We start from the raw sequence: 9580 nt of genomic DNA on the forward strand, positions 1-9580 counted from the left end.
TATATGTAGAGATGGAATGAAGAAAAGTTTTACTTTCAATCCCAGAAAATTTTGATTTCTTTCATTTCTTATAAATTCTTGAAAACAACTGTTTGAACTCATCTCTTTCTTTCCATACCTTCACACACGGCTAAAAACAACTAATTGGTACTTTTGATATTCAGCCTGGAAACTTTCTTAGCTAGAAACTACTTATTTATTATTTTCTTCATTATCTCAAGCATTAGTTTTGTTAAAATCTCTGCCATTACATTATATCTCCAGCCTCCAATAACATTTTCCTCCTGTCCTTTAAGCTATCACCAACTGTCCTCTCGTGTCCCTTTCTCTAAGTCTTGAGTTGTTCCAGCTTCTGACCCATTGCCTGATCTCAAACAATTGCTATAAGTTTTGTTATGGTAATTTGTTATGGTAAGTCTATACTGGTACAAAATTATTTACTACTCATGCCATTGAGAAGTTGAGTCTTTTTCTTCTCCATTCCAATCTTGGTTAGTCTGGTATCTTTTCTGACCAATAGCATGCAGTGGAAGTGATATTTTAGCACTTCTTAGGCAAAGTCATGAGCTTTATAGTATATACCTGGGCCTGTTGAAACAGTTGGTCTTGGAGTCCTGAGCCTCTGTGAAGTCTAAGTATTCTAAGACTGCAATTCTGGAGAGGTCATGTGTAGGTGCTTGCCACTACCCCAGCTGAGCCTAGCTGAGTACTGTTTCTCATGAATCTGAAGTCCAAAGTATTTAGGTCTTAGGATTAGGTTTTATTTTCAATTTTGTGGTCTATTGTATTATGAATAAGGTATTATAAATTCCCCAAAGGTTTATTTGTGAAGGATACAGTTAAATTATGATGACACCTCCAATCTAATCCTGAATCTTACATATTTTAAGAGTTAGTGAGAATGGCCTCATGGAACTTCAATTTTTTTTCTGTGTAGATATTAGTATGCAGTAATAAATTGGACCCATCAATCAGTTCTAGAACATACTTACAGGTTGCTTTTAGAAGGTCACCCTAAACTGTCTAGTTCTGGGGTTCCTGGGCATTTCTATACTTACTGATTAGAAAAATTAATGTGAAAAACCTCTAATGTGAGTGAATTACATAATCAGGATGGCTTTTCGAATCAGATGCTTAACAAAGTACTACATGTGATGTATATACTTTTGAGTGAGGTCCCTATATTTAAGCACTTAAGCTGTAATGTGTTCTGTTGTCTTCTCCTACCTGAAGAGAGACAGATCTCAAATGCTTGTCTTTTAAGTACCTTAAATGGTGGTCAAAATAGTTTTTATTACACTTTCTACTTACCTTTTTTTCTAAACTTTACCAGTGGAGGAATGTTTGAAGATTGCTGAAATAAGACATTAGCATTTAGGTTTCTAAGAGTTGGCACAAGAGAATTTTTGATAGAGATTTTTGAGAAATAGATATTAGAACTGGAATATTTGAAGAATTGGAAAGAGTTATGGGTAGCTTCTTTGGGAAAAACCTTCTACTTGACTGTGTATGATGATTTGATCACTTTTAATCCAGAAAGCACCTAAAATATCTCTAGCCTCATACTACTCAAAATGCCCATTTGTCAACTGTTTGTTTCCTGCCTACAACGAGAAAGAAGATTGTACCAAAATGTAAATCAACACAATCCTTCCTTTATGGAGAAAGACTAGTTACAAAATGCTTAGTGAGGGGGGAGGAGCAAGATGGGGGAGGAGTAGGAGGCCTAAATTTCATCTGGTCCCAGGAATTCAGCTAGATAGTTATCAAACCATTCTGAACACCTACAAACTCAACAGGAGATCGAAGAAAAGAATAGGAGCAATCCTATGAACAGAGAAGCGACCACTTTCTGGAAGGTAGGACATGTGGAGAAGTGCATCTGAGGTGATATTTAGGAAGACAGACCGCAGGCGGAGGGAACCTCTGTCAGCCAGCTACCGGCAAGTGATAGAGCAGCAGAGCACAAAATCAGAACTTTTAGAAGTCTGCTCTGCTGAGGGACGTTGCTCCAGTGGCTAAGCGGGGGGTGGAACCCTCGCTGGGACAGTGTGGTCTCAGGACCCTGGGGTCACAGGAAGATCAAGGGTGCCTGAGTGTGGCAGAACTCCCAGGTATCAGAGTGGGGAACCTGGCAGCAAAGATGGAGCCAAGGAATGGGCTCTCAGCTCAGGGTTGCCATAAACTGTGATCTGCGGCACAGTCAGGCCACTGCTCTTCAAGCAGGGACCCAACAAGTGGCAGATCCAGGGAAACTCCCCTTCCTCCCCCAGGAGGAGCGGCATGGGAGCTCACCACAGGAATCTGCTGGGTTTGGAATCTAAAAACGGGGTTGTGTGCCAGAGATAGAAATGCTCGGTCACAGGCCACTGAGCATGGAGTCTGCCAGAGACAAGGGAGACAAGAGTGATTGACTGCTTTTCTCTGAGGTCACACTGAGGAGTGGGGCCCTGAGTTTTTGGCTCCTCTGGGGCCGGAGATTGGGAGGCCGCCATTTTCATTCTCATCCTCTATGGCTGTACAGAAAGTTTTCAGGGAACAAAAGCTCCCAAGAACAAACCCAAGCAGATTACTTAGCCTGGCTCCTGGCAAGGGTGGTGCAATTCTGCCTCAGGAAAAGACATTTGAGGATCACTGCAACAGGCCCCTCTCCCAGAAGATCAGCAAGAACAGCCAGCCAAGACCAAGTTTACCAATCAATGAGAACGGTGAAACCCAGTGCTAGGGGAATACAGAACATAGAATTCATGGCTTTTCCCCCATGATTCTTTAGTCTTTCAAAGTTAATTTTTTAAATTTTCTTTATTTTTCTTTTTCCATTTTTTAGTTGAGTTTTTCTTTACTTTTTCAACCAACATCTTATCAATTCCTTTTTTAAAATCTTTTTTAATTTTTCATTTTTACATTCATATTCTATCTCTTCATTGTATTTAACCTTATTTTTTGTATATATATAAGTTTTTCTTTCTTTAAAAGTTTGGGATAAAGTTTCTACTAACAGACCAAAATATACCCTAAATCTAGTGTATGACATTGTCCTAGTCTCCCCCTGATCACATTCTCTTTTTTAAATTTTTTTCATTCTTTTTTCAGTCAACTTATCAATTCCTTTTTATAAGTCCTTTTTAATTTTCATCTGTACAGTCTTATTCCATTTTCTTTCTTTAAAAATTTGGAAGGTGATTTCTTCTAACAGACCAAAATACACCCAAAATCTAGTGTGTGGCTCTGCTCTATTCACCAGGCTGATTATATTCTACTTTTTTTCCCCTTTTCTCCCCCCCCCCCCTTTTGGGTCTCTTCTTATTTGTTTAGTGTATATTTTTCTGGGGTCATTGTTACCCTTTAGGATTTTTTTTAGCATTTTGTTCTCTCATTCATCTATTCTCCTCTGGACAAAATGACAAGATGGAAAAACTCACCTCAAAAAAAAAAAGAACAAGAGGCAGTACTGACTGCCAGGGACCTAATCAATACAGACATTAGTAAGATGACAGGACTACAGTTTAGAATGATGATTATGAAGATACTAGCGGGGCTTGAAAAAGTATAGAAGATACTAGAGAATCCCTTTCTGGAGAAATAAAAGAACTAAAATCTAACCAAGTTGAAATAAAAAAGCCTATTAATGAGGTGCAATAAAAAATGGAGGCTCTAAATGAGGCAGAAGAGAAAATTAGTGATATAGAAGACCAAATGATGGAGAATAAAGAAGCTGAAAAAAAGAGATAAAATACTGGATCATGAGAGGAGAATTCGAGATATAAGTGATCCCATAAGATGAAACAATATTAGAATAATTGGGATCCCAGAAGAAGAAGAAAGAGAGAGAGGGGCAGAAGGTATATTGGAGCAAATTATAGCAGTGATCTTCCCTAATTTGGGGAAGGAAACAGGCATCAAAATCCAGGAGGCACAGAGAACACCCCTCAAAATCAATAAAAATAGGTCAACACGACAACATCTAATAATAAAACTTACAAATCTTGAGACAAAGAGAAAATTCTGAAAGCAGCTCGGGTCAAGAGGTCTGTAACCTACAATGGTAGAAACGTGAGAATGGCAGCAGACCTATCCACAGAGACCTGGCAGGCCAGAAATGACTGGCATGATATATTCAGGGCACTAAACAAGAAATATATGCAGCCAAGAATACTATATCCAGCTAGGCTGTTATTGAAAATAGAAGGAGAGAGAAAAAACTTCCAGAACAAACAAAAACTAAAAGAATTTGTGAATACCAAACCAGCCCTTCAAGAAATATTGAAAGGGGTCCTCTAAGCAAAGAAAGAGCCTAAAAGTAACATCGACCAGAAAGGAACAGAGACAATATATAGTAACAGTCACCTTGCAGGCAATACAATAGCAGTAAATTCATATCTTTCAATAGTTACCCTGAATGTAAATGGGCTAAATGCCCCAATCAAAAGACACAGGGTATTAGATTGGATAAAAAAAAAAAAAAAAGACCCATCAATATGCTGTTTGCAAGAGACTCATTTTAGACCAAAAGTCACCTCCAGATTGAAAGTGAGGGGGTGGAAAACCATTTACCATGCTAATGGACATCAGAAGAAAGCTGGGGTGGCAATCCTTATGTCAGACAAATTAGATTTTAAACCAAAGACTGTAATAAGAGATGAGGAAGGACATTATATCCTACTTAAAGGGTCTATCCAACAAGAAATCTAACATTTGTAAATATCTATGCCCCTAACATGGGAGCAGCCAATTATATAAGCCAGTTAATAACAAAATCAAAGAAACACATCAACAACAATACAATAATAGTAGGGGACTTTAACACCCCCCTTATGGAAATGGACAGGTCATTTAAGCAAAAGATCAACAAGGTAATAAAGGCTTTAAATGACAGTGGACCAGATGGACTTCACAGATATATTCAGAACATTCCATCCCAAAGCAACAGAATACACATTCTTCTCTAGAGCCCATGGAACATTCTCCAGAATAGATCACATACTGGGTCACAAATCAGCTCTTAACTGGTACCAAAAGATGGGGATCATCCCCTGCATATTGTTGGACCACAATGCTTTGAAACTAGAACTCAATCACAAGAGGAAAGTTGGAAAGAACTCAAATACATGGAGGCTAAAGAGCATCCTACTAAAGAATGAATGGGTCAACCAGGAAATTAAAGAAGAATTTAAAAAATTGATGGAAACAAATGAAATTGAAAACACAACTGTTCAAAATCTTTGGGATGCAGCAAAGGTGGTCCTAAGAGGGAAGCATATAGCAATACAAGCCTTTCTCAAGAAACAAGAAATGTCTCAAATACACAACCTAATGCTACACCTAAGTGAGCTGGAGAAAGAAAAGCAAATAAAGCCTAAGCCCAGCAGGAGAAGAGAAATAATAAAGATCAGAGCAGAAATCAATGAAATAGAAACCAAAAGAACAGTAGAACAGATCAACGAAACTAGGAGCTGGTTCTTTGAAAGAATTAATAAGATTGATACCCCCCTGGCCAGACTTATGAAAAAGAAAAGGGAAAGGACCCAAATAAATAAAATCATGAATGAAGGAGGAGAGATCACAACCAACACCAAAGAAATACAAACAATCATAAGAGCATATTGTGCACAACTATATGCCAGCAAATTAGACAATCTGGAAGAAATGGATGCATCCCTAGAGATGTATAACTTACCAAAACTGAACCAGGAAGAAGTAGAACACCTGAACAGACCCATAACCACTAAGGAAATTAAAGCAGTAATCAAAAATCTCCCAACAAACAAGAGCCCAGGGCCAGATGGCTTCCCATGGGAATTCTACCAAACATTTAAAGAAAATTAATACCTATTCCTCTGAAACTGTTCTAAAAAATAGAAATGGAAGGAAAACTTCCAAACTCATTTTATGAGGCCAGCATTACCTTGATCCCAAAACCAAAGACCTCATCCAAAAGGAGAACTACAGACCAATATCCCTGATGAATATGGATGCAAAAATTCTCACCAAAATACTACCCAGTAGGATCCAACAGTACATTAAGAGGATTATTCACCCCAACCAAGTGGGAATTATTCCTGGACTGCAAGGTCGGTTCAACATCCACAAATCAATCAATGTGATACAATACATTAATAAAAGAAAGAACAAGAACCATATGATCCTCTCAATAGATACAGAAAAAGCATTTGACAAAGTAAAGCATTCTTTCTTGATTAAAACTCTTCAGAGTGTAGGGATAGAGGGTACATACCTCAATATCATAAAAGCCATCTATGAAAAACCCACGGGGAATATAATTTTCAATGGGTAAAAACAGAGCTTTTCCACTAAGGTCAGGAACATGGCAGGGAGGTCCACTATCACCACTGCTGTTCAACATAGTACTAGAAGTCCTAGCCTTAGCAGTCAGACAAAAAAAGAAATAAAAGGCAGCTGAATTGGCAAAGAAGAAGTCAAACATTCACTCTTTGCAGATGATATGGTACTTTATGTGGAAAACCCAAAAGACTCCACCCCCAAACTGCTAGAACTCATACAGGAATTCAGTAAAGTGGCAGGATATAAAATCAATGCCCAGAAATACACCAACAATGGGACAGAAGAAAGAGAAATTAAGGAGTTGATCCCATTTACAATTGCACCCAAAACCGTACGATACCCAGGAATAAATCTAACCAAAGAGGCAAAGCATCTGTACTCAGAAAACTATAGAATACTCATGAAAGAAATTGAGGAAGACAGAAAGAAATGTAAAAATGTTCCATGCTCATTGATTGGAAGAACAAATATTGTGAAAATGTCTATGCTACCTAGAGCAATCCACACATTTAATGCAATCCCTATCAAAATACCACCAACTTTTTTCAAAGAAATGGAATAAATAAGACTAAAATTTGTATGGAACCAGAAAAGACCACAAATAGCCAGAGAAATGTTGAAAAAGAAAACCAAAGCTGGTGGCATCAGAATTCTAGCCTTCAAGTCATATCACAAAGCTGTAATCATCAAGACAGTATGGTCCTGGCACAAAAACAGACACATAGATCAATGGAACAGAATAGAGAGCCCAGAAATGGACCCTCAACTCTATGGTCAACTAATCTTCAACAAAGCAAGAAAGAATGTCCAATGGAAAAAAGACAATCTCTTCAATAAATGGTGTTGGGAAAATTGGACAACCACATGCAGAAGAATGAAACTGGACCATTTCCTTTCACTACACACAAAAATAGACTCAAAATGGATGAATGACCTAAATGTGAGACTGGAATCCATCAAAATTCTTCAGGAGAACACAGGCAGCAACCTCTTTGACCTTAGCCACAGCAACTTCTTCCTAGAAACATCGCCAAAGGCAAGGGAAGCAAGGGCAAAAATGAACTATTGGGACTTCATCAAGATAAAAGGCTAAAATTAATAAGTCAGGAAATGACAGATGTTGGCGGGGCTGCAGAGAAAGGGAACCCTCCTACACTGTTGGTGGGAATGGAAGCTGGTGCAGCCAGTCTGGAAAACAGTATGGGGGGATGGGTTAGCCTCGTGATGGGTATTAAAGAAGGCACATACTGAATGGAGCACTGGGTGTTATGCAACAATGAATCATGGAACACTACATCAAAAACTAATGATGTAATATATGGTGATAAGCATAACATAATTTAAAAAAAAGAAAAAAAAAAAGAAAAAAGCTTTTGCCCAGCAAAGCATACAGGCATACAGTCAACAAAACCAAAACACAACCGACAGCATGGGAGAAGATATTTGCAGATGACATATCAGATAAAGGGCTAGTATCCAAAATCTATAAAGAACTTATCAAACTCAACACCTGAAGAACAAAGAATCCAATCAAGAAATTGGCAGAAGACATGAACAGACATTTCTACAAAGAAGACATCCAAATGGCACAGACATATGAAAAAGTGCTCAACATCACTCGGCATCAGGGAAATCCAAATCACAACCTCAATGAGATATCACCTCACGCCAGTCAGAATGGCTAAAATTAACAAGTCAGGAAACGACAGATGTTGGTGAGGATGTGGAGAAAGGGGAACCCTCTTACACTGTTGGTGGGAATGCAAGCTGGTGCAGCCACTCTGTAAACAGTTTGGAGGTTCCTCAGAAAGTTGAAAATGGAGCTAATGCATGACCCAGCAATTGCACTACTGGGTATATACCCCAAAGATACAAATGTAGTGATCCGAAGGGGCACATGCACCACAATGTTTATAGCAGAATGTCCACAATAGCCAAACTATGGAAAGAGCTGAGATTCCCTTCCATAAATGAATAAAAAAAGGAAATAAAGCCTTTAAATGACACACTGGACCATAAAAAATATGTAGTATATATATACAATGGAATACTATGCAGCCATCACAAAACACAAAATCTTGCCATTTGCAATGATGTGGTTGGAACTAGAAGGTGTTATGCTAAGCGAAATAAGTCAATCAGAGAAGGACAATTATCATATGGTCTCACTCATATGAAGAATTTGAGAAACAAGTCAGGATCATAGGAGAAGGGAGGGAAAAATGAAACAAGATGAAACTGGAGAGGGAGACAAACCATAAGAGACTCTTAACCTCAGGAAACAAACTGAGGGTTGCTGGAGTGGAGGGGAGTGATGGGGTGGCTGGGTTATGGACATTGGGGAGCGTATGTGCTGTGGTGAGCGCTGTGAATTGTGTAAGGCTGATGAATCACAGACCTGTACCCCTGAAACAAATAATACATTATATGTTAATAAAAAAAGTGCTTAGTGAAATAGTCAATTTACATTTAATTGTAAACTTCTTTTCTTGTGGATTGTTCTTGGACAAGCAACAGCTCACAGACCACATTTTGAGTAGCCTGATCTTAGTCAATTTCTGTATCTTCAGACATGGAACTTGCAGCCCAGAAAAACAAATGAGATTGAACTTATGTTTTATAACTATTTAGTTGTAGAGCTAATTTAGTACAGTTAGTAGATAACTTGAGTATAACCAAGTTAAGTGTTCTCTCAAATATATATTACATTTTATGGATGGATATTGCTGCTCACCAGAACTGATTTTTTAATATTACTGATTTATAAAACATATGTACAAATATAAAAATATACAAAATATAAAATTTGTTTCAAATATTCACTCAGATTGCCACTGTAGAAAATATTCTGGGTTATAAATATGTCCTGAAAGGTAAAAGGCAAAAATAAAGTAACTGCTGTGATAGGAATATTGGATGATAGGTGATTTTTTTCCCAAATTGATTTTTTTAAACTCAGTACTCTTATTTACTATATTTCTCTTAGAATATGCTATCTATGATATTTATAAACTTCAATAAATGTGCTTAGAGAGCTATATAAATAAGATTTTAATAATTTCTAAAAGTTAATTTGGTTCAGTTTTCTATATAAGTTTTAGTTCAATTCTTATAATTGTAAGCAAAAACTTTCCACATTTTTCAAAATCTTTTTTTTTTTTTTTTTTTAGTTTAGGATTCATTCCATTGCCAAATTAATTTTTAATGTTGCTACATCAACTCTTTAATACTTTTTGGCATCAAGAATTTCTTCCTTCCTTTCTTTTCCTTTCTTTCT

The 9580-nt window shown here is 37.4% G+C and overlaps 1 protein-coding gene across 1 annotated transcript in view; it reads left to right on the top strand.

Annotated features, from left to right (window-relative positions):
- STPG2 (sperm tail PG-rich repeat containing 2) overlaps positions 1-9580 on the top strand; it is a 318597-nt gene that overhangs the window by 135250 nt on the left and 173767 nt on the right. The gene's annotated exons all lie outside the window — the stretch shown is intronic.

The sequence above is a fragment of the Mirounga leonina genome, unplaced genomic scaffold, assembly GCF_011800145.1.
Source record: "Mirounga leonina isolate KUSES-001 unplaced genomic scaffold, KU_Mleo_1.0 Mir_129, whole genome shotgun sequence".
Classification (NCBI taxonomy): Eukaryota; Metazoa; Chordata; class Mammalia; order Carnivora; family Phocidae; genus Mirounga; species Mirounga leonina.